The sequence below is a fragment of the Beta vulgaris genome, chromosome 1 (genome assembly GCF_026745355.1).
Source record: "Beta vulgaris subsp. vulgaris cultivar EL10 chromosome 1, EL10.2, whole genome shotgun sequence".
Lineage (NCBI taxonomy): Eukaryota > Viridiplantae > Streptophyta > Magnoliopsida > Caryophyllales > Amaranthaceae > Beta > Beta vulgaris.
In genome coordinates, this window is record NC_079202.1 from 20,893,910 (window position 1) to 20,919,644 (window position 25,735).

Genomic DNA, 25,735 nt, shown 5'->3' on the forward strand with positions numbered 1-25,735 from the left:
ATGGGATTGATTAGAGTCTATCTAGTCTAGACTACCTAATTGAAAGGTATTTGGGGGTTTGAAAGATGTTTGGTAACAATTAAGACTATCTAACAGCTAGAACAAGCAAATATCACGAGTTTAAATATCAAATAAAAGACACTAGAGTTAAGGTTACTAGTATGAATAAGAACGGATGATGATTGTTAATGCGATTGCGAAGCAACAAAGACGATTATGCAAGGTTTAGTTTCCCTCTAAATTACTTGAGTCCTCTCTCGAATGGTCCTCAAGAGTAATCACTCAATCAATCAACTAAATCCTCTCTCGAATGGTCTTTAGTTAATTGATTAAGCGATTCAATAAGTTTGGAAAACCCCTAATGAAGGATCCCCTTAATTTCCATCCAATATCTTGGTATAGAAATTAAGTTGATTCTTTGGGATGATAAAAGAGTTCAAAATCCGATTTAAGAACGTTCGAAATCAAAATACCAAAGTATAAATGTGATCAATATCTATCCTAAGGTCTCAAAACACCAAGATCAATGCATAAACTTCTCCATACATCACAATCACATCAACATCATATTTAAACCCTAATTCATACTTTCACCCTAACCCTAGATTATGAAACTACTCACTAATCATGGAGTTAAAGCAATTATACAATGAATCTATGACTAATCTAAGGCTAAACATGATTAAGAAATGATTAAACTAATGAAAAGCGCAATTCATAAACTAAGAGAATGAAGATCTTAATAATATAAGAACATAACAAACACCAAGAGAATGAAATAAAAACTAAAACTTTGAATTGAATTGAATGAAAAGTACCTGAATGTAAATCGAATCACAAACTATGATCTCTTCGTCTTCCACCCCATGAGTAGTTCTTGATCACCTCCTCAATTGTAGGACTCAAGTTGTTCTTGCGGGATCTTAGATAGTTGACCTCCCGCTCCAGCATCAAGATTGGCCCGTGAAATCGGATCAAGACCATCATAGAAGAATCGCATGAGTAGATTCTTGTTGAACTCATGGTGTGGGCATGAACGGATCATCTCCTTGAACCGCTCCCAAGCTTCGGCAAGTGTCTCATCGTTCTCTTGCTCAAATGAGGAGATCTTCCTCCTTATGTCCGCAGTCTTCCACTCCGGGAAGTATTTCTTCAAGAATGCCATCGTGACTTCTTCCCATGTAGTGAGGGAATTAGCAGGCAAGCTCTTGAGCCATGACTTTGCTTTTCCGGTAAGAGAGGACCGGAACAAATGCATCTTGATGTAGTCAGGAGAGACATCATTAGTTGTTATCATGGCACAGATCTCAAGAAACCTGTCGAGATGGTCTAGAGGATCTTCATCTGACCCCCACAAAACTGCTCTGCTTTCACCATCCGAGTATACTGAGGGTGAATGCTGAAATTGTAGTGGTCGTAGGGAGTCGAATTCCACCTTGAAGAACATAGGAACCCGGATTTCCGAAATCCCTAAACAATTGTGGATTTGCTTCACCCATTTCTGATTCAACTTCACTTGATGTACTTGAGATTGGTGAAGAAGGCTCGGAACCCAAAGTCAGATTTCCCAAATTCTTCCGAAGCTTTCGCAACGTACGGTCGATTTCAAGATCTAGAGGCAATGTGGGTGAACCGTGAGTTCTTCTTCTCATGTAACACAACAAAGCTAAGCAGAGGATTAGCAAATAACAACCACAGTTAAAAAGAAAATAAAAGAAAAATCAACTAAGCAAACTAAACTAAAATATACTTCAATCAATAGCACAGCTTCCCCGGCAACGGCGCCATTTTGATAAGAGGTTTTTAGTGTGTCGTTAAGGCACTAAGAACCGCTTTCCAAACAATCTTTATAGTCCTAACAAGCAATCACTAAGAGAATAGTAAGGGCAAGTCAAGGGTCGATCCACAGGGAAAATGGAATGATTAAGTCTATCTAGTCTAGACTACCTAATTGAAAGGTATTTGGGGGTTTGAAAGATGTTTGGTAACAATTAAGACTATCTAACAGCTAGAACAAGCAAATATCACGAGTTTAAATATCAAATAAAAGACACTAGAGTTAAGGTTACTAGTATGAATAAGAACGGAGATGATTGTTAATGCGATTGCGAAGCAACAAAGACGATTATGCAAGGTTTAGTTTCCCTCTAAATTACTTGAGTCCTCTCTCGAATGGTCCTCAAGAGTAATCACTCAATCAATCAACTAAATCCTCTCTCGAATGGTCTTTAGTTAATTGATTAAGCGATTCAATAAGTTTGGAAAACCCCTAATGAAGGATCCCCTTAATTTCCATCCAATATCTTGGTATAGAAATTAAGTTGATTCTTGGGGATGATAAAAGAGTTCAAAATCCGATTTAAGAACGTTGAAATCAAAATACCAAAGTATAAATGTGATCAATATCTATCCTAAGGTCTCAAAACACCAAGATCAATGCATAAACTTCTCCATACATCACAATCACATCAACATCATATTTAAACCCTAATTCATACTTTCACCCTAACCCTAGATTATGAAACTACTCACTAATCATGGAGTTAAAGCAATTATACAATGAATCTATGACTAATCTAAGGCTAAACATGATTAAGAAATGATTAAACTAATGAAAAGCGCAATTCATAAACTAAGAGAATGAAGATCTTAAATAATATAAGAACATAAACAAACACCAAGAGAATGAAATAAAAACTAAAACTTTGAATTGAATTGAATGAAAAGTACCTTGAATGTAAATCGAATCACAAACTATGATCTCTTCGTCTTCCACCCCATGAGTAGTTCTTGATCACCTCCTCAATTGTAGACTCAAGTTGTTCTTGCGGGATCTTAGATAGTTGACCTCCCGCTCCAGCATCAAGATTGGCCCGTGAAATCGGATCAAGACCATCATAGAAGAATCGCATGAGTAGATTCTTGTTGAACTCATGGTGTGGGCATGAACGGATCATCTCCTTGAACCGCTCCCAAGCTTCGGCAAGTGTCTCATCGTTCTTTGCTCAAATGAGGAGATCTTCCTCCTTATGTCCGCAGTCTTCCACTCCGGGAAGTATTTCTTCAAGAATGCCATGTGACTTCTTCCCATGTAGTGAGGGAATTAGCAGGCAAGCTCTTGAGCCATGACTTTGCTTTTCCGGTAAGAGAGGACCGGAACAAATGCATCTTGATGTAGTCAGGAGAGACATCATTAGTTGTTATCATGGCACAGATCTCAAGAAACCTGTCGAGATGGTCTAGAGGATCTTCATCTGACCCCCCACAAAACTGCTCTGCTTTCACCATCCGAGTATACTGAGGGTGAATGCTGAAATTTGTAGTGGTGTAGGGAGTCGAATTCCACCTTGAAGAACATAGGAACCCGGATTTCCGAAATCCCTAAACATTGTGGATTTGCTTCACCCATTTCTGATTCAACTTCACTTGATGTACTTGAGATTGGTGAAGAAGGCTCGGAACCCAAAGTCAGATTTCCAAATTCTTCCGAAGCTTTCGCAACGTACGGTCGATTTCAAGATCTAGAGGCAATGTGGGTGAACCGTGAGTTCTTCTTCTCATGTAACACAACAAAGCTAAGCAGAGGATTAGCAAATAACAACCACAGTTAAAAAGAAAATAAAAGAAAAATCAACTAAGCAAACTAAACTAAAATATACTTCAATCAATAGCACAGCTTCCCCGGCAACGGCGCCATTTTGATAAGAGGTTTTTAGTGTGTCGTTAAGGCACTAAGAACCGCTTTCCAAACAATTTTATAATCCTAACAAGCAATACTAAGAGAATAGTAAGGGCAAGTCAAGGGTCGATCCACAGGGAAAATGGGATTGATTAGAGTCTATCTAGTCTAGACTACCTAATTGAAAGGTATTTGGGGGTTTGAAAGATGTTTGGTAACAATTAAGACTATCTACAACAGCTAGAACAAGCAAATATCACGAGTTTAAATATCAAATAAAAGACACTAGAGTTAAGGTTACTAGTATGAATAAGAACGGATGATGATTGTTAATGCGATTGCGAAGCAACAAAGACGATTATGCAAGGTTTAGTTTCCCTCTAAATTACTTGAGTCCTCTCTCGAATGGTCCTCAAGAGTAATCACTAATCAATCAACTAAATCCTCTCTCGAATGGTCTTTAGTTAATTGATTAATGATTCAATAAGTTTGGAAAACCCCTAATGAAGGATCCCCTTAATTTCCATCCAATATCTTGGTATAGAAATTAAGTTGATTCTTGGGGATGATAAAAGAGTTCAAAATCCGATTTAAGAACGTTTGAAATCAAAATACCAAAGTATAAATGTGATCAATATCTATCCTAAGGTCTCAAAACACCAAGATCAATGCATAAACTTCTCCATACATCACAATCACATCAACATCATATTTAAACCCTAATTCATACTTTCACCCTAACCCTAGATTATGAAACTACTCACTAATCATGGAGTTAAAGCAATTATACAATGAATCTATGACTAATCTAAGGCTAAACATGATTAAGAAATGATTAAACTAATGAAAACGCAATTCATAAACTAAGAGAATGAAGATCTTAAATAATATAAGAACATAAACAAACACCAAGAGAATGAAATAAAAACTAAAACTTTGAATTGAATTGAATGAAAAGTACCTTGAATGTAAATCGAATCACAAACTATGATCTCTTCGTCTTCCACCCCATGAGTAGTTCTTGATCACCTCCTCAATTGTAGACTCAAGTTGTTCTTGCGGGATCTTAGATAGTTGACCTCCCGCTCCAGCATCAAGATTGGCCCGTGAAATCGGATCAAGACCATCATAGAAGAATCGCATGAGTAGATTCTTGTTGAACTCATGGTGTGGGCATGAACGGATCATCTCCTTGAACGCTCCCAAGCTTCGGCAAGTGTCTCATCGTTCTCTTGCTCAAATGAGGAGATCTTCCTCCTTATGTCCGCAGTCTTCCACTCCGGGAAGTATTTCTTCAAGAATGCCATCGTGACTTCTTCCCATGTAGTGAGGGAATTAGCAGGCAAGCTCTTGAGCCATGACTTTGCTTTTCCGGTAAGAGAGGACCGGAACAAATGCATCTTGATGTAGTCAGGAGAGACATCATTAGTTGTTATCATGGCACAGATCTCAAGAAACCTGTCGAGATGGTCTAGAGGATCTTCATCTGACCCCCACAAAACTGCTCTGCTTTCACCATCCGAGTATACTGAGGGTGAATGCTGAAATTGTAGTGGTTGTAGGGAGTCGAATTCCACCTTGAAGAACATAGGAACCCGGATTTCCGAAATCCCTAAACAATTGTGGATTTGCTTCACCCATTTCTGATTCAACTTCACTTGATGTACTTGAGATTGGTGAAGAAGGCTCGGAACCCAAAGTCAGATTTCCCAAATTCTTCCGAAGCTTTCGCAACGTACGGTCGATTTCAAGATCTAGAGGCAATGTGGGTGAACCGTGAGTTCTTCTTCTCATGTAACACAACAAAGCTAAGCAGAGGATTAGCAAATAACAACCACAGTTAAAAAGAAAATAAAAGAAAAATCAACTAAGCAAACTAAACTAAAATATACTTCAATCAATAGCACAGCTTCCCCGGCAACGGCGCCATTTTGATAAGAGGTTTTTAGTGTGTCGTTAAGGCACTAAGAACCGCTTTCCAAACAATCTTTATAGTCCTAACAAGCAATACTAAGAGAATAGTAAGGGCAAGTCAAGGTCGATCCACAGGGAAAATGGGATTGATTAGAGTCTATCTAGTCTAGACTACCTAATTGAAAGGTATTTGGGGGTTTGAAAGATGTTTGGTAACAATTAAGACTATCTAACAGCTAGAACAAGCAAATATCACGAGTTTAAATATCAAATAAAAGACACTAGAGTTAAGGTTACTAGTATGAATAAGAACGGATGATGATTGTTAATGCGATTGCGAAGCAACAAAGACGATTATGCAAGGTTTAGTTTCCCTCTAAATTACTTGAGTCCTCTCTCGAATGGTCCTCAAGAGTAATCACTCAATCAATCAACTAAATCCTCTCTCGAATGGTCTTTAGTTAATTGATTAAGCGATTCAATAAGTTTGGAAAACCCCTAATGAAGGATCCCCTTAATTTCCATCCAATATCTTGGTATAGAAATTAAGTTGATTCTTGGGGATGATAAAAGAGTTCAAAATCCGATTTAAGAACGTTGAAATCAAAATACCAAAGTATAAATGTGATCAATATCTATCCTAAGGTCTCAAAACACCAAGATCAATGCATAAACTTCTCCATACATCACAATCACATCAACATCATATTTAAACCCTAATTCATACTTTCACCCTAACCCTAGATTATGAAACTACTCACTAATCATGGAGTTAAAGCAATTATACAATGAATCTATGACTAATCTAAGGCTAAACATGATTAAGAAATGATTAAACTAATGAAAAGCGCAATTCATAAACTAAGAGAATGAAGATCTTAAATAATATAAGAACATAAACAAACACCAAGAGAATGAAATAAAAACTAAAACTTTGAATTGAATTGAATGAAAAGTACCTTGAATGTAAATCGAATCACAAACTATGATCTCTTCGTCTTCCACCCCATGAGTAGTTCTTGATCACCTCCTCAATTGTAGACTCAAGTTGTTCTTGCGGGATCTTAGATAGTTGACCTCCCGCTCCAGCATCAAGATTGGCCCGTGAAATCGGATCAAGACCATCATAGAAGAATCGCATGAGTAGATTCTTGTTGAACTCATGGTGTGGGCATGAACGGATCATCTCCTTGAATCGCTCCCAAGCTTCGGCAAGTGTCTCATCGTTCTCTTGCTCAAATGAGGAGATCTTCCTCCTTATGTCCGCAGTCTTCCACTCCGGGAAGTATTTCTTCAAGAATGCCATCGTGACTTCTTCCCATGTAGTGAGGGAATTAGCAGGCAAGCTCTTGAGCCATGACTTTGCTTTTCCGGTAAGAGAGGACCGGAACAAATGCATCTTGATGTAGTCAGGAGAGACATCATTAGTTGTTATCATGGCACAGATCTCAAGAAACCTGTCGAGATGGTCTAGAGGATCTTCATCTGACCCCCCACAAAACTGCTCTGCTTTCACCATCCGAGTATACTGAGGGTGAATGCTGAAATTGGTAGTGGTCGTAGGGAGTCGAATTCCACCTTGAAGAACATAGGAACCCGGATTTCCGAAATCCCTAAACAATTGTGGATTTGCTTCACCCATTTCTGATTCAACTTCACTTGATGTACTTGAGATTGGTGAAGAAGGCTCGGACCCCAAAGTCAGATTTCCCAAATTCTTCCGAAGCTTTCGCAACGTACGGTCGATTTCAAGATCTAGAGGCAATGTGGGTGAACCGTGAGTTCTTCTTCTCATGTAACACAACAAAGCTAAGCAGAGGATTAGCAAATAACAACCACAGTTAAAAGAAAATAAAAGAAAAATCAACTAAGCAAACTAAACTAAAATATACTTCAATCAATAGCACAGCTTCCCCGGCAACGGCGCCATTTTGATAAGAGGTTTTTAGTGTGTCGTTAAGGCACTAAGAACCGCTTTCCAAACAATCTTTATAGTCCTAACAAGCAATCACTAAGAGAATAGTAAGGGCAAGTCAAGGTCGATCCACAGGGAAAATGGGATTGATTAGAGTCTATCTAGTCTAGACTACCTAATTGAAAGGTATTTGGGGGTTTGAAAGATGTTTGGTAACAATTAAGACTATCTAACAGCTAGAACAAGCAAATATCACGAGTTTAAATATCAAATAAAAGACACTAGAGTTAAGGTTACTAGTATGAATAAGAACGGATGATGATTGTTAATGCGATTGCGAAGCAACAAAGACGATTATGCAAGGTTTAGTTTCCCTCTAAATTACTTGAGTCCTCTCTCGAATGGTCCTCAAGAGTAATCACTCAATCAATCAACTAAATCCTCTCTCGAATGGTCTTTAGTTAATTGATTAAGCGATTCAATAAGTTTGGAAAACCCCTAATGAAGGATCCCCTTAATTTCCATCCAATATCTTGGTATAGAAATTAAGTTGATTCTTGGGGATGATAAAAGAGTTCAAAATCCGATTTAAGAACGTTCGAAATCAAAATACCAAAGTATAAATGTGATCAATATCTATCCTAAGGTCTCAAAACACCAAGATCAATGCATAAACTTCTCCATACATCACAATCACATCAACATCATATTTAAACCCTAATTCATACTTTCACCCTAACCCTAGATTATGAAACTACTCACTAATCATGGAGTTAAAGCAATTATACAAATGAATCTATGACTAATCTAAGGCTAAACATGATTAAGAAATGATTAAACTAATGAAAAGCGCAATTCATAAACTAAGAGAATGAAGATCTTAAATAATATAAGAACATAACAAACACCAAGAGAATGAAATAAAAACTAAAACTTTGAATTGAATTGAATGAAAAGTACCTTGAATGTAAATCGAATCACAAACTATGATCTCTTCGTCTTCCACCCCATGAGTAGTTCTTGATCACCTCCTCAATTGTAGACTCAAGTTGTTCTTGCGGGATCTTAGATAGTTGACCTCCCGCTCCAGCATCAAGATTGGCCCGTGAAATCGGATCAAGACCATCATAGAAGAATCGCATGAGTAGATTCTTGTTGAACTCATGGTGTGGGCATGAACGGATCATCTCCTTGAATCGCTCCCAAGCTTCGGCAAGTGTCTCATCGTTTCTGCTCAAATGAGGAGATCTTCCTCCTTATGTCCGCAGTCTTCCACTCCGGGAAGTATTTCTTCAAGAATGCCATCGTGACTTCTTCCCATGTAGTGAGGGAATTAGCAGGCAAGCTCTTGAGCCATGACTTTGCTTTTCCGGTAAGAGAGGACCGGAACAAATGCATCTTGATGTAGTCAGGAGAGACATCATTAGTTGTTATCATGGCACAGATCTCAAGAAACCTGTCGAGATGGTCTAGAGGATCTTCATCTGACCCCACAAAACTGCTCTGCTTTCACCATCCGAGTATACTGAGGGTGAATGCTGAAATTGGTAGTGGTCGTAGGGAGTCGAATTCCACCTTGAAGAACATAGGAACCCGGATTTCGAAATCCCTAAACAATTGTGGATTTGCTTCACCCATTTCTGATTCAACTTCACTTGATGTACTTGAGATTGGTGAAGAAGGCTCGGACCCCAAAGTCAGATTTCCCAAATTCTTCCGAAGCTTTCGCAACGTACGGTCGATTTCAAGATCTAGAGGCAATGTGGTGAACCGTGAGTTCTTCTTCTCATGTAACACAACAAAGCTAAGCAGAGGATTAGCAAATAACAACCACAGTTAAAAAGAAAATAAAAGAAAAATCAACTAAGCAAACTAAACTAAAATATACTTCAATCAATAGCACAGCTTCCCCGGCAACGGCGCCATTTGATAAGAGTTTTTAGTGTGTCGTTAAGGCACTAAGAACCGCTTCAAACAATCTTATAGTCCTAACAAGCAATCACAAGAGAATAGTAAGGCAAGTCAAGGGTCGATCCACAGGGAAAATGGGATTGATTAGAGTCTATTAGTCTAGACTACCTAATTGAAAGTATTTGGGGGTTTGAAAATGTTTGGTAACAATTAAGACTATCTAACAGCTAGAAAAGCAAATATCACGAGTTTAAATATCAAATAAAGAACACTAGAGTTAAGGTTACTAGTATGAATAAGAAGGATGATGATTGTTAATGCATTGCGAAGCAACAAAGACGATTATGCAAGTTTAGTTTCCCTCTAAATTACTTGAGTCCTCTCTCGAATGGTCCTCAAGAGTAATCACTCAATCAATCAACTAAATCCTCTCTCGAATGGTCTTTAGTTAATTGATTAAGCGATTCAATAAGTTTGGAAACCCCTAATGAAGGATCCCCTTAATTTCCATCCAATATCTTGGTATAGAAATTAAGTTGATTCTTGGGATAAAAAGAGTTCAAAATCCGATTTAAGAACGTTCGAAATCAAAATACCAAAGTATAAATGTGATCAATATCTATCCTAAGGTTCAAAACACCAAGATCAATGCATAAACTTCTCCATACATCACACATCAATAAATCATATTTAAACCCTAATTCATACTTTCACCCTAACCTAGATTATGAAACTACTCACTAATCATGGAGTTAAAGCAATTATACAATGAATCTATGACTAATCTAAGGCTAAACATGATTAAGAAATGATTAAACTAATGAAAAGGCAATTCATAAACTAAAGAATGAAGATCTTAATAATATAAGAACATAACAACACCAAGAGAATGAAAAAAAACTAAAACTTTGAATTGAATTGAATGAAAAGTACTTGAATGTAAATCGAATCACAAACTATGATCTCTTCGTCTTCCACCCCATGAGTAGTTCTTGATCACCTCCTCAATTGTAGACTCAAGTTGTTCTTGCGGATCTTAGATAGTTGACCTCCCGCTCCAGCATCAAGATTGGCCCGTAAATCGATCAAGACCATCATAGAAGAATCGCATGAGTAGATTCTTGTTGAACTCATGGTGTGGGCATGAACGGATCATCTCCTTGAATCGCTCCCAAGCTTCGGCAAGTGTCTCATCGTTCTCTTGCTCAAATGAGGAGATCTTCCCTTATGCCGCAGTCTTCCACTCCGGGAAGTATTTCTTCAAGAATGCATCGTGACTTCTTCCCATGTAGTGAGGAATTAGCAGGCAAGCTCTTGAGCCATGACTTTGCTTTTCCGGTAAGAGAGGACCGGAACAAATGCATCTTGATGTAGTCAGGAGAGACATCATTAGTTGTTATCATGGCACAGATCTCAAGAAACCTGTCGAGATGGTCTAGAGGATCTTCATCTGACCCCCACAAAACTGTCTCTTTCACCATCCGAGTATACTGAGGGTGAATGCTGAAATTGGTAGTGGTCGTAGGGAGTCGAATTCCACCTTGAAGAACATAGGAACCCGGATTTCCGAAATCCTAAACATTGTGGATTTGCTTCACCCATTTCTGATTCAACTTCACTTGATGTACTTGAGATTGGTGAAGAAGGCTCGGACCCCAAAGTCAGATTTCCCAAATTCTTCCGAACTTTCGCAACGTACGGTCGATTTCAAGATCTAGAGGCAATGTGGGTGAACCGTGAGTTCTTCTTCTCATGTAACACAACAAAGCTAAGCAAGGATTAGCAAATAACAACCACAGTTAAAAAGAAAATAAAAGAAAAATCAACTAAGCAAACTAAACTAAAATATACTTCAATCAATAGCACAGCTTCCCGGCAACGGCGCCATTTTGATAAGAGGTTTTTAGTGTGTCTTAAGGCACTAAGAACCGCTTTCCCAAACAATATTTATAGTCCTAACAAGCAATCACAAGAGAATAGTAAGGGCAAGTCAGAGATCGCTCCACAGGGAAAATGGATTGATTAGAGTCTATAGTCTAGACACTACCTAATTGAAAGGTATTTGGGGGTTTGAAAGATGTTTGGTAACAATTAAGACTATCTAACAGCTAGAACAAGCAAATATCACGAGTTTAAATATCAAATAAAAGACACTAGAGTTAAGGTTACTAGTATGAATAAGAACGGATGATGATTGTTAATGCGATTGCGAAGCAACAAAGACGATTATGCAAGGTTTAGTTTCCCTCTAAATTACTTGAGTCCTCTCTCGAATGGTCCTCAAGAGTAATCACTCAATCAATCAACTAAATCCTCTCTCGAATGGTCTTTAGTTAATTGATTTAGCGATTCAATAAGTTTGGAAAACCCCTAATGAAGGATCCCCTTAATTTCCATCCAATATCTTGGTATAGAAATTAAGTTGATTCTTGGGGATGATAAAAGAGTTCAAAATCCGATTTAAGAACGTTCGAAATCAAAATACCAAAGTATAAATGTGATCAATATCTATCCTAAGGTCTCAAAACACCAAGATCAATGCATAAACTTCTCCATACATCACAATCACATCAACATCATATTTAAACCCTAATTCATACTTTCACCCTAACCCTAGATTATGAAACTACTCACTAATTATGGAGTTAAAGCAATTATACAATGAATCTATGACTAATCTAAGGCTAAACATGATTAAGAAATGATTAAACTAATGAAAAGCGCAATTCATAAACTAAGAGAATGAAGATCTTAAATAATATAAGAACATAAACAAACACCAAGAGAATGAAATAAAAACTAAAACTTTGAATTGAATTGAATGAAAAGTACCTTGAATGTAAATCGAATCACAAACTATGATCTCTTCGTCTTCCACCCCATGAGTAGTTCTTGATCACCTCCTCAATTGTAGACTCAAGTTGTTCTTGCGGGATCTTAGATAGTTGACCTCCCGCTCCAGCATCAAGATTGGCCCGTGAAATCGGATCAAGACCATCATAGAAGAATCGCATGAGTAGATTCTTGTTGAACTCATGGTGTGGGCATGAACGGATCATCTCCTTGAACCGCTCCCAAGCTTCGGCAAGTGTCTCATCGTTCTCTTGCTCAAATGAGGAGATCTTCCTCCTTATGTCCGCAGTCTTCCACTCCGGGAAGTATTTCTTCAAGAATGCCATCGTGACTTCTTCCCATGTAGTGAGGGAATTAGCAGGCAAGCTCTTGAGCCATGACTTTGCTTTTCCGGTAAGAGAGGACCGGAACAAATGCATCTTGATGTAGTCAGGAGAGACATCATTAGTTGTTATCATGGCACAGATCTCAAGAAACCTGTCGAGATGGTCTAGAGGATCTTCATCTGACCCCCCACAAAACTGCTCTGCTTTCACCATCCGAGTATACTGAGGGTGAATGCTGAAATTTGTAGTGGTGTAGGGAGTCGAATTCCACCTTGAAGAACATAGGAACCCGGATTTCCGAAATCCCTAAACATATTGTGGATTTGCTTCACCCATTTCTGATTCAACTTCACTTGATGTACTTGAGATTGGTGAAGAAGGCTCGGAACCCAAAGTCAGATTTCCCAAATTCTTCCGAAGCTTTCGCAACGTACGGTCGATTTCAAGATCTAGAGGCAATGTGGGTGAACCGTGAGTTCTTCTTCTCATGTAACACAACAAAGCTAAGCAGAGGATTAGCAAATAACAACCACAGTTAAAAAGAAAATAAAAGAAAAATCAACTAAGCAAACTAAACTAAAATATACTTCAATCAATAGCACAGCTTCCCCGGCAACGGCGCCATTTTGATAAGAGGTTTTTAGTGTGTCGTTAAGGCACTAAGAACCGCTTTCCAAACAATATTTATAGTCCTAACAAGCAATACTAAGAGAATAGTAAGGGCAAGTCAAGGGTCGATCCACAGGGAAAATGGGATTGATTAAGTCTATCTAGTCTAGACTACCTAATTGAAAGGTATTTGGGGGTTTGAAAGATGGTTTGGTAACAATTAAGACTATCTAACAGCTAGAACAAGCAAATATCACGAGTTTAAATATCAAATAAAAGACACTAGAGTTAAGGTTACTAGTATGAATAAGAACGGATGATGATTGTTAATGCGATTGCGAAGCAACAAAGACGATTATGCAAGGTTTAGTTTCCCTCTAAATTACTTGAGTCCTCTCTCGAATGGTCCTCAAGAGTAATCACTCAATCAATCAACTAAATCCTCTCTCGAATGGTCTTTAGTTAATTGATTAAGCGATTCAATAAGTTTGGAAAACCCCTAATGAAGGATCCCCTTAATTTCCATCCAATATCTTGGTATAGAAATTAAGTTGATTCTTGGGGATGATAAAAGAGTTCAAAATCCGATTTAAGAACGTTCGAAATCAAAATACCAAAGTATAAATGTGATCAATATCTATCCTAAGGTCTCAAAACACCAAGATCAATGCATAAACTTCTCCATACATCACAATCACATCAACATCATATTTAAACCCTAATTCATACTTTCACCCTAACCCTAGATTATGAAACTACTCACTAATCATGGAGTTAAAGCAATTATACAATGAATCTATGACTAATCTAAGGCTAAACATGATTAAGAAATGATTAAACTAATGAAAAGCGCAATTCATAAACTAAGAGAATGAAGATCTTAAATAATATAAGAACATAACAAACACCAAGAGAATGAAATAAAAACTAAAACTTTGAATTGAATTGAATGAAAAGTACCTTGAATGTAAATCGAATCACAAACTATGATCTCTTCGTCTTCCACCCCATGAGTAGTTCTTGATCACCTCCTCAATTGTAGACTCAAGTTGTTCTTGCGGGATCTTAGATAGTTGACCCCGCTCCAGCATCAAGATTGGCCCGTGAAATCGGATCAAGACCATCATAGAAGAATCGCATGAGTAGATTCTTGTTGAACTCATGGTGTGGGCATGAACGGATCATCTCCTTGAATCGCTCCCAAGCTTCGGCAAGTGTCTCATCGTTCTCTTGCTCAAATGAGGAGATCTTCCTCCTTATGTCCGCAGTCTTCCATCCGGGAAGTATTTCTTCAAGAATGCATCGTGACTTCTTCCCATGTAGTGAGGGAATTAGCAGGCAAGCTCTTGAGCCATGACTTTGCTTTTCCGGTAAGAGAGGACCGGAACAAATGCATCTTGATGTAGTCAGGAGAGACATCATTAGTTGTTATCATGGCACAGATCTCAAGAAACCTGTCGAGATGGTCTAGAGGATCTTCATCTGACCCCCACAAAACTGCTCTGCTTTCACCATCCGAGTATACTGAGGGTGAATGCTGAAATTGGTAGTGGTCGTAGGGAGTCGAATTCCACCTTGAAGAACATAGGAACCCGGATTTCCGAAATCCCTAAACAATTGTGGATTTGCTTCACCCATTTCTGATTCAACTTCACTTGATGTACTTGAGATTGGTGAAGAAGGCTCGGACCCAAAGTCAGATTTCCCAAATTCTTCCGAAGCTTTCGCAACGTACGGTCGATTTCAAGATCTAGAGGCAATGTGGGTGAACCGTGAGTTCTTCTTCTCATGTAACACAACAAAGCTAAGCAGAGGATTAGCAAATAACAACCACAGTTAAAAGAAAATAAAAGAAAAATCAACTAAGCAAACTAAACTAAAATATACTTCAATCAATAGCACAGCTTCCCGGCAACGGCGCCATTTTGATAAGAGGTTTTTAGTGTGTCGTTAAGGCACTAAGAACCGCTTTCCAAACAATCTTTATAGTCCTAACAAGCAATCACTAAGAGAATAGTAAGGGCAAGTCAAGGATCGATCCACAGGGAAAATGGGATTGATTAGAGTCTATCTAGTCTAGACTACCTAATTGAAAGGTATTTGGGGGTTTGAAAGATGTTTGGTAACAATTAAGACTATCTAACAGCTAGAACAAGCAAATACACGAGTTTAAATATCAAATAAAAGACACTAGAGTTAAGGTTACTAGTATGAATAAGAACGGATGATGATTGTTAATGCGATTGCGAAGCAACAAAGACGATTATGCAAGGTTTAGTTTCCCTCTAAATTACTTGAGTCCTCTCTCGAATGGTCCTCAAGAGTAATCACTCAATCAATCAACTAAATCCTCTCTCGAATGGTCTTTAGTTAATTGATTTAGCGATTCAATAAGTTTGGAAAACCCCTAATGAAGGATCCCTTAATTTCCATCCAATATCTTGGTATAGAAATTAAGTTGATTCTTGGGGATGATAAAAGAGTTCAAAATCCGATTTAAGAACGTTCGAAATCAAAATACCAAAGTATAAATGTGATCAATATCTATCCTAAGGTCTCAAAACACCAAGATCAATGCATAAACTTCTCCATACATCACAATCACATCAACATCATATTTAAACCCTAATTCATACTTTCACCCTAACCCTAGATTATGAAACTACTCACTAATCATGGAGTTAAAGCAATTATACAATGAATCTATGACTAATCTAAGGCTAAACATGATTAAGAAATGATTAAACTAATGAAAAGCGCAATTCATAAACTAAGAGAATGAAGATCTTAAATAATATAAGAACATAAACAAACACCAAGAGAATGAAATAAAAACTAAAACTTTGAATTGAATTGAATGAAAAGTACCTTGAATGTAAATCGAATCACAAACTATGATCTCTTCGTCTTCCACCCCATGAGTAGTTCTTGATCACCTCCTCAATTGTAGACTCAAGTTGTTCTTGCGGGATCTTAGATAGTTGACCTCCCGCTCCAGCATCAAGATTGGCCCGTGAAATCGGATCAAGACCATCATAGAAGAATCGCATGAGTAGATTCTTGTTGAACTCATGGTGTGGGCATGAACGGATCATCTCCTTGAATCGCTCCCAAGCTTCGGCAAGTGTCTCATCGTTCTCTTGCTCAAATGAGGAGATCTTCCTCCTTATGTCCGCAGTCTTCCACTCCGGGAAGTATTTCTTCAAGAATGCCATCGTGACTTCTTCCCATGTAGTGAGGGAATTAGCAGGCAAGCTCTTGAGCCATGACTTTGCTTTTCCGGTAAGAGAGGACCGGAACAAATGCATCTTGATGTAGTCAGGAGAGACATCATTAGTTGTTATCATGGCACAGATCTCAAGAAACCTGTCGAGATGGTCTAGAGGATCTTCATCTGACCCCCACAAAACTGCTCTGCTTTCACCATCCGAGTATACTGAGGGTGAATGCTGAAATTGGTAGTGGTCGTAGGGAGTCGAATTCCACCTTGAAGAACATAGGAACCCGGATTTCGAAATCCCTAAACAATTGTGGATTTGCTTCACCCATTTCTGATTCAACTTCACTTGATGTACTTGAGATTGGTGAAGAAGGCTCGGACCCAAAGTCAGATTTCCCAAATTCTTCCGAAGCTTTCGCAACGTACGGTCGATTTCAAGATCTAGAGGCAATGTGGGTGAACCGTGAGTTCTTCTTCTCATGTAACACAACAAAGCTAAGCAGAGGATTAGCAAATAACAACCACAGTTAAAAAGAAAATAAAAGAAAAAATCAACTAAGCAAACTAAACTAAAATATACTTCAATCAATAGCACAGCTTCCCCGGCAACGGCGCCATTTTGATAAGAGGTTTTTAGTGTGTCGTTAAGGCACTAAGAACCGCTTTCCAAACAATCTTTATAGTCCTAACAAGCAATCACTAAGAGAATAGTAAGGGCAAGTCAAGGTCGATCCACAGGGAAAATGGAATTGATTAGAGTCTATCTAGTCTAGACTACCTAATTGAAAGGTATTTGGGGGTTTAAAAGATGTTTGGTAACAATTAAGACTATCTAACAGCTAGAACAAGCAAATATCACGAGTTTAAATATCAAATAAAAGACACTAGAGTTAAGGTTACTAGTATGAATAAGAACGGATGATGATTGTTAATGCGATTGCGAAGCAACAAAGACGATTATGCAAGGTTTAGTTTCCCTCTAAATTACTTGAGTCCTCTCTCGAATGGTCCTCAAGAGTAATCACTCAATCAATCAACTAAATCCTCTCTCGAATGGTCTTTAGTTAATTGATTAAGCGATTCAATAAGTTTGGAAAACCCCTAATGAAGGATCCCCTTAATTTCCATCCAATATCTTGGTATAGAAATTAAGTTGATTCTTGGGGATGATAAAAGAGTTCAAAATCCGATTTAAGAACGTTCGAAATCAAAATACCAAAGTATAAATGTGATCAATATCTATCCTAAGGTCTCAAAACACCAAGATCAATGCATAAACTTCTCCATACATCACAATCACATCAACATCATATTTAAACCCTAATTCATACTTTCACCCTAACCCTAGATTATGAAACTACTCACTAATCATGGAGTTAAAGCAATTATACAATGAATCTATGACTAATCTAAGGCTAAACATGATTAAGAAATGATTAAACTAATGAAAAGCGCAATTCATAAACTAAGAGAATGAAGATCTTAAATAATATAAGAACATAAACAAACACCAAGAGAATGAAATAAAAACTAAAACTTTGAATTGAATTGAATGAAAAGTACCTTGAATGTAAATCGAATCACAAACTATGATCTCTTCGTCTTCCACCCCATGAGTAGTTCTTGATCACCTCCTCAATTGTAGACTCAAGTTGTTCTTGCGGGATCTTAGATAGTTGACCTCCCGCTCCAGCATCAAGATTGGCCCGTGAAATCGATCAAGACCATCATAGAAGAATCGCATGAGTAGATTCTTGTTGAACTCATGGTGTGGGCATGAACGGATCATCTCCTTGAACGCTCCCAAGCTTCGGCAAGTGTCTCATCGTTCTCTTGCTCAAATGAGGAGATCTTCCTCCTTATGTCCGCAGTCTTCCACTCCGGGAAGTATTTCTTCAAGAATGCCATCGTGACTTCTTCCCATGTAGTGAGGGAATTAGCAGGCAAGCTCTTGAGCCATGACTTTGCTTTTCCGGTAAGAGAGGACCGGAACAAATGCATCTTGATGTAGTCAGGAGAGACATCATTAGTTGTTATCATGGCACAGATCTCAAGAAACCTGTCGAGATGGTCTAGAGGATCTTCATCTGACCCCCCACAAAACTGCTCTGCTTTCACCATCCGAGTATACTGAGGGTGAATGTTGAAATTGGTAGTGGTCGTAGGGAGTCGAATTCCACCTTGAAGAACATAGGAACCCGGATTTCTGAAATCCCTAAACAATTGTGGATTTGCTTCACCCATTTCTGATTCAACTTCACTTGATGTACTTGAGATTGGTGAAGAAGGCTCGGACCCAAAGTCAGATTTCCCAAATTCTTCCGAAGCTTTCGCAACGTACGGTCGATTTCAAGATCTAGAGGCAATGTGGGTGAACCGTGAGTTCTTCTTCTCATGTAACACAACAAAGCTAAGCAGAGGATTAGCAAATAACAACCACAGTTAAAAAGAAAATAAAAGAAAAATCAACTAAGCAAACTAAACTAAAATATACTTCAATCAATAGCACAGCTTCCCCGGCAACGGCGCCATTTTGATAAGAGGTTTTTAGTGTGTCGTTAAGGCACTAAGAACCGCTTTCCAAACAATCTTTATAGTCCTAACAAGCAATCACTAAGAGAATAGTAAGGGCAAGTCAAGGGTCGATCCACAGGGAAAATGGGATTGATTAGAGTCTATCTAGTCTAGACTACCTAATTGAAAGGTATTTGGGGGTTTGAAAGATGTTTGGTAACAATTAAGACTATCTAACAGCTAGAACAAGCAAATATCACGAGTTTAAATATCAAATAAAAGACACTAGAGTTAAGGTTACTAGTATGAATAAGAACGGATGATGATTGTTAATGCGATTGCGAAGCAACAAAGACGATTATGCAAGGTTTAGTTTCCCTCTAAATTACTTGAGTCCTCTCTCGAATGGTCCTCAAGAGTAATCACTCAATCAATCAACTAAATCCTCTCTCGAATGGTCTTTAGTTAATTGATTAAGCGATTCAATAAGTTTGGAAAACCCCTAATGAAGGATCCCCTTAATTTCCATCCAATATCTTGGTATAGAAATTAAGTTGATTCTTGGGGATGATAAAAGAGTTCAAAATCCGATTTAAGAACGTTCGAAATCAAAATACCAAAGTATAAATGGATCAATATCTATCTAAGGTCTCAAAACACCAAGATCAATGCATAAACTTCTCCATACATCACAATCACATCAACATCATATTTAAACCCTAATTCATACTTTCACCCTAACCCTAGATTATGAAACTACTCACTAATCATGGAGTAAGCAATTATACAATGAATCTATGACTAATCTAAGGCTAAACATGATTAAGAAATGATTAAACTAATGAAAAGTGCAATTCATAAACTAAGAGAATGAAGATCTTAAATAATATAAGAACATAAACAAACACCAAGAGAATGAAATAAAAACTAAAACTTTGAATTGAATTGAATGAAAAGTACCTTGAATGTAAATCGAATCACAAACTATGATCTCTAATCTCAATTACCAATGAAAACTCAAGTGTTTTCTCTCTAATACAAAACCCTAAAATATTGTGTGAAAACTAGAATAAAGAGTACGTCCCCAAGTCCTCTCGAAAAGAGGGTTTAATGATCGATTTTTTTTTTTTCCGGATCATGAGGTGCGGGCGCACCAAAAGGAGGTGCGGGCGCACCTGAGTCTTCTGCCTCAAGGTGGTAATCTCTTCGTCAAATGGTGCGGGCGCACCAGATGAAGGTGCAGGCGCACCACATGTAAGGTGCGGGCGCGCCTAAGTCTCCTGCCTCAGCCTGAATTACTTCGTAGAATGTGCGGGCGCACCACGGTTTGGTGCGGGCGCACCAGACATAGGTGCGTGCGCACCTTATGCTTTGTGCGGCGCCCGCCAATGTAGTCTGTTTTGTGCTCCAGAATTGGTCGATGGTGCGGGCGCACCAGTGGCTTGTGCGGGCGCACCATCATGTGCGGGGCATACCAAGCGCACCTCAGGCTACCTTTCAGCCTCTAGCTCGTTCCCTTATGCCATGTCTCGCATTTCCCGACCCCGAAGAGGGCAATACCTGCAATAGAAACACGAACAACATGGTGAAAGCATATGTGCTAGAAATTCGATCGAAATAGATCGAAAGTCTAGCAAAATGTCACTATGACCAAGTATGATCACAGTGAATGAAATAGAAGGGAAAAGTGAGGAGAAAGAAGGAAGAAAAGGAGGAAAAGGGAGCTAAAACAAGCCAAAAGAAGGTCATAAAGTGCGTTGGAAACGCACTTATCAGAAGTCATCTACAATAACCAACACATATTTCTTGCCACTCCTACTTTGTATCCTCATAGGTCCACATAAATCCATATGAATCAATTCTAAAGGTCTTGTGGTACTTACCACATTCTTGGACTTGAAAGAGGACCTAGCATGCTTACCTTTAGCGCATGCATCACAAACATAATCTAAATGAAACTTGATTGAAGGTAAATCTAAAACTAGTTCTTTAGAACGAAGTTTGTCAAGCAAAGAAAAGCTAGCATGACCTAGACGCATATGCCATAAAAATGAATCATCATCAATAACACTAAGGCATGTAAACTTGTTTTTGGGAACAAGGTTGAGATCCACAACATATGTGTTCCCTTTTCTTGTTCCTTCCAAAATGACATCCTTTGTGTTATTGTTGACAATTAAACATTTTTCACTATTAAACTTCACACAGTTCCCTTTATCACAGAATCGGGAAATACTCAACAAGTTATGCTTTAAACCATCAACTAGAAAAACATTATCTATGGAATGTGACGATGACTTACCAACTTTGCCCATGGCAACTATGTTACCTTTCTTGTTGTCACCAAAAGTCACACTTCCACCATTATAGGTTGAGAGTGAGAGAAATCTTGATTTATCTCCAGTCATATGCTTAGAATAACCACTGTCTAGGTACCATGTGTTGTTCCCCCTCACTCCAACCTGCAAGAAAACTAATTGTTAGAGTTAGGAACCCAATCTTTCTTGGGTTCCTTTCCTTCAGGAACAATAGATTTCTTTTTCCAAATTACTGTACTTGTGGTAGACATGGTGATGATGGATTAGTTTTGAAAATGTATTTTTTAATTTGTAAATGTCGTGCATGGTGATGTTTAGTAAATGTTTTTTGAAAAAGGTAGAATAGAAGAGGGTCTAGGATTGATTTCGAAAGATGTATGCTTTTTTAAATTGATTAAATATGATACGGTATGATTGATAGGGAAGATTAGTTGAACAACATGGAAGAGGTAGACATGCATAACAATATTAACTCTACCATGACCATTTTTCTCTAGATGCATTCTTTTAGGACATAATTGACCTTGCATGAAAATACTGATTTTTATGTTTTGAATTAGGTGATACACCTGAAATGACCAAGTGTTTTTTTACGCGAATGCACACAGACCGAACATAGGATCGACCACCACAACGAATAAATCAAAGAAAAGCATGTGATGCACAGACTACGTGCAGCACAGTATGCGCAAAGCAAAGTCGTGCGTCTGGCGCGATAGTGGTGTGCTTGGTGCATTACTCCCTCAACATGTTTTTGGGGATTTAAGCGATGTTTTGGCCGATTGACGATTTTTTTTAGACGTGATTTTTAGTAACGACACATAATAATGACAATTTGACAAGGTAATAATAGGAAAAAATTGCAATCACGGACAAATGTCATATAAAATGGATGCAAAAGTTCCAACCTAAGGTCCGGTTCTATATTTGAAACATTGGTCAGGTTTAGGTTCAGTTTGAAAGGGTCCATGACTAAGAGATTGATCTTACACTTCGTACCCCTGATTAAAGAGGTGGCCATGTGTAAGACGCACTCCAATTCTTAAGCCATGAACAAGAGAACAATGACATGGTTGGGTAGCTTTGCTTATGACTAAAATCCAACACTATCGCTCAGAAAGCTTTTTGGAAAGACAAAGCGCAAACCCCCCCGGAGGTGACCTCACACAAGGAACATGCGCTAATGAGGTAAGGTATTGTCCTTATAGTGGCTTAAACAATAGCCATTCATATGCAAAACTATAATGTCATTCTAAGGCATAAAAAGAGTAAGCACCGTATTTTTTGAGTTTCACCCACTCATTAAAAAATATTTTGTTTTAAATTCAACCTAGTGAAGTCGCCAAATTGTAGGCGAGTTATTTTATTTTGCCTGCGCGGGATAAGCGCGTGTTAGATTTGACTACCCCATTCTAAAGGTTTTATTATTAAAAACGTTTGAAGTCGTCAACAAGTCTTTAAAGGAAGATTCATAAACCTAATTAGATATTGGGAAATCGTAGGGACTAAATAGGGACTTATCCAATTTAGATTTCCCCTTCTAGACTCCATAGATGGTCAAAATGAACCAAAGATTGAGTTCGGGAGTGAGGGTACAAACACAGTCAGGAAGCATGTTGCCCATTGCGGGCCTCTACTAAGTAATGATTCATGTCCATGTTTATACAAAAGAACAGCCTCTACTAAGTATCCTAAAAAGAATTAGTCTAGGTTGGTTAAGAAAACCTATAAAAAGACTATTTTTTTTAGTGATATGCTATCATGCAATCAATTTACAGGGAACCTAACAGGTTGTACAAGTTAATCTGATTAATGTTAGAACAGTTCCTTAGGTCTTGATTAGCAAAAATAACATATGGGTGATAATAAAGCAGGACAATTAAATAATAAGCATAAAAAATAATCGGGCAAATATTCAATACGCATTGGCAGGAATAATAATAATATGAAAATAAAGTATAGAAAAGGGATTAGAATGTAAAAAGGCACAATTTTTATATTAAAGATCTACATCTTGAAAGAAATAGTTAGTAAATTCAATATAAAAATAGAAATTTATTTAAGAACCCTCAGGATTACACCGTAGCTTGGGTCTGCGAGATTGACAAGCTCCGGGACGAGCAATCGTGAAGCCAGAAAATCTGATATCTGAATGTATGTAGATTGAATGTATTTGTGTTTGAAAGTATGAGTTTTTGTGGGGAAGTTTTGTGTTTCGTAGAAAGGTTCGTAAGATATTCGTCGAGGTGTTATGTGAAAAATTCATTTTCTAAATCTGTACGGAAATCGGGCCTATTTATAGGGAAAACGACACTACGCCTCACGCGCCAGCTACGTCTGGCGCATGACGCGGCATGCCCCACTATAAAGCGTACACGTGGTATGCGCTTTGAAAAAGATAGGAAAGTAAAATGCGCTTCACACAGAGTTGTGTGCTAGGCGCACGTCACAATGTGTGGCACAGTGCCACGTGTAAAGAAAAGTTGCGCCTGGCGCATGGCTCAGTGCTAGTTGCACCAGCCTGGCTCTTGACGTGTCATTGCTAGCTTTTCTAAAACGTGTTTTAAATAATTTTCTTTTATCCTTTAATTCCAGAAATATGATTTTACGGGATAAAATTTGATTTTAACAAAAAAAATATCTTTTGAAAATATTTACATATTATACATTAAATAATTAATTATTATTAAATAATGAATTGGGCTTTTCAAAGGATTGGGCTTAAAATACAATTAATTATCATGAATGATTGATTGGGCTTTAAAATAGAACTTTGACACTTTTCAAAATGATTTTTGAATAGCTTTTCGGACTGCTCTGCCCTAGGGTCGGACCAATTAAGACCACGGTATGTTTCATCATTAGATCCTTAAATTGGGGTACACGATTACGTGTCTAGAGATCTCTGTTTGGAAGAAATCAGATGGGTTGATCTTTGGGTGAGAATTCCAAGACTTCCTACCGAGCTACTTAATTTTGATTTAATTTCAAACCTGTTTGCTTCTAATGATTTTGATGTTCTGATTAAGTTGGATTAGAGATCCCTGTTGAGAAATAGAATAAGGTTTGTTAGGGCTTATATTCGTGTGGATATACATGGCCCTTTGTCGGAGTTTGCTGAAGTCAGTTGTGTTGCAGAGCTTGTGCATGGTTCATTATCTGGTATGAAGATTTTTCTTTAAGCTATCTTTTTGTGGTGATTTTTTTCATCTGATTGATTTTTTTTCCTATTTTGAACTCCCTTGAAAAGGAGGTCAATGTAAAACTTGTTAAAAGTCCCAAGCATTCATACCAAGCCTTAGCTAAGGTTGTTGGTCAAAGAAACTCATGGTTCCACTAATGTGCTAGCAAAAGTGGTCCATGTAAAATCAAAACATGTTAACTTGCATGAGTCTCATGGTCCTAATGTCCTTTTTAAGAAAAACTTTGGTAGTTCAAAAGGTGGTATTATTTACACTCTCGCTGCTAAAGGCATTGTACTTAGTGAACTTGTGTTGGTTGGTTATGGTAAGTCAAAAGAAGTTGTTATTGATCTTGTGGGTGTTAAGGATAAAGGGAAAGGAAATCTTGTGATAATTGACCCTATTATCCATGATGATTCCTTTGATAAAGAACTCTTTGGGCAGTACTCCTCTTGTATTTTATCCTGCTAGAGATGTTGTGCCTGGGAAGGTTATTACTCCAAGGGAGGCTATCACACTCATCATCTTTTTCTAGTCCCTCTGAAGTTTCTGTTCCAGCTGATCTATTTGATGAGAGTCAATATCTCCCTCTTAAGTGTTCTGCATCCTTGTTGATAATGATGGTAATGACACCCTCCTTATGGGTACGAAAGCTAAGACCACGATAGAAGAGTTAGATTCCTTTGCTGAGACATCCTTCCACTCTATGCATTCTGCCAATTGTTAAGCAGATTGAGAATTTGGCAATCGAGCCAGCTTGTCTTTTTGAGCATTCTTGCCAGATCAGTTCAGCAAAAGGGAGAATTGAAGAAATGGAGGAGAATGATACATCACTCTGTTATGAAGAGGAAAAAGGTTCTAAGCCAGTGATGTATTTGTATTTATATAAAAATGTCGGTTGGCTTTTGGAACATTCTGCCATAGGAAAAATGATATGGTAGAAGTAGGGAATTTTTGTGCTAGCAACAACATTAAGATATGTATGTTGCGTGAGGTTAAAGCTCCCTCCGCTCCTGCCAAAAAATTTTGAAGCTAGTGTGGTTTTAAGCATGTTGATGACACTCTTGCCATAAGACTCTCTGGAGGTTAGGGGTCTTGTGGAAGGATTGTAATGTTGATTCCCTTAATCTGAGAGTAATGCATATATCTTCTCGCTTCATTGTTTGTTCAATTCAATTATTAAATATTGTTTATACTTTTGTATTAATATTTATTTATGCCCCAGTACAATCATCCCATAAAGATGAATTCTGGGAAGAAATTATTAACTACATTAACAGTTTATCAATGCATT

General features: G+C 38.0%; 10 non-coding genes across 10 annotated transcripts; all 10 read left to right on the forward strand.

Moving 5' to 3' along the window:
• Positions 1-1,016: 1,016 nt before the first annotated feature.
• Positions 1,017-1,123, forward strand: LOC125494523 (small nucleolar RNA R71). The gene has a single exon (XR_007270770.2). It is a non-coding gene; the product is annotated as a small nucleolar RNA R71 (small nucleolar RNA).
• A 1,805-nt stretch (positions 1,124-2,928) lies between these two features.
• On the forward strand, positions 2,929-3,034 carry LOC125494516 (small nucleolar RNA R71). The gene has a single exon (XR_007270763.2). It is a non-coding gene; the product is annotated as a small nucleolar RNA R71 (small nucleolar RNA).
• Positions 3,035-4,838: 1,804 nt separating this feature from the next.
• LOC125494454 (small nucleolar RNA R71) lies at positions 4,839-4,944 on the forward strand. The gene has a single exon (XR_007270703.2). It is a non-coding gene; the product is annotated as a small nucleolar RNA R71 (small nucleolar RNA).
• Positions 4,945-6,750: 1,806 nt separating this feature from the next.
• LOC125494453 (small nucleolar RNA R71) lies at positions 6,751-6,857 on the forward strand. Its single transcript, XR_007270702.1, has one exon. It is a non-coding gene; the product is annotated as a small nucleolar RNA R71 (small nucleolar RNA).
• A 1,809-nt stretch (positions 6,858-8,666) lies between these two features.
• LOC125494495 (small nucleolar RNA R71) lies at positions 8,667-8,771 on the forward strand. Its single transcript, XR_007270743.2, has one exon. It is a non-coding gene; the product is annotated as a small nucleolar RNA R71 (small nucleolar RNA).
• A 1,775-nt stretch (positions 8,772-10,546) lies between these two features.
• Positions 10,547-10,651, forward strand: LOC125494452 (small nucleolar RNA R71). The gene has a single exon (XR_007270701.2). It is a non-coding gene; the product is annotated as a small nucleolar RNA R71 (small nucleolar RNA).
• A 1,798-nt stretch (positions 10,652-12,449) lies between these two features.
• LOC125494494 (small nucleolar RNA R71) lies at positions 12,450-12,556 on the forward strand. Its single transcript, XR_007270742.2, has one exon. It is a non-coding gene; the product is annotated as a small nucleolar RNA R71 (small nucleolar RNA).
• A 1,807-nt stretch (positions 12,557-14,363) lies between these two features.
• LOC125494451 (small nucleolar RNA R71) lies at positions 14,364-14,470 on the forward strand. The gene has a single exon (XR_007270700.1). It is a non-coding gene; the product is annotated as a small nucleolar RNA R71 (small nucleolar RNA).
• A 1,803-nt stretch (positions 14,471-16,273) lies between these two features.
• Positions 16,274-16,380, forward strand: LOC125494463 (small nucleolar RNA R71). The gene has a single exon (XR_007270712.2). It is a non-coding gene; the product is annotated as a small nucleolar RNA R71 (small nucleolar RNA).
• A 1,807-nt stretch (positions 16,381-18,187) lies between these two features.
• LOC125494462 (small nucleolar RNA R71) lies at positions 18,188-18,293 on the forward strand. Its single transcript, XR_007270711.2, has one exon. It is a non-coding gene; the product is annotated as a small nucleolar RNA R71 (small nucleolar RNA).
• The last annotated feature ends 7,442 nt before the right edge of the window (positions 18,294-25,735 follow it).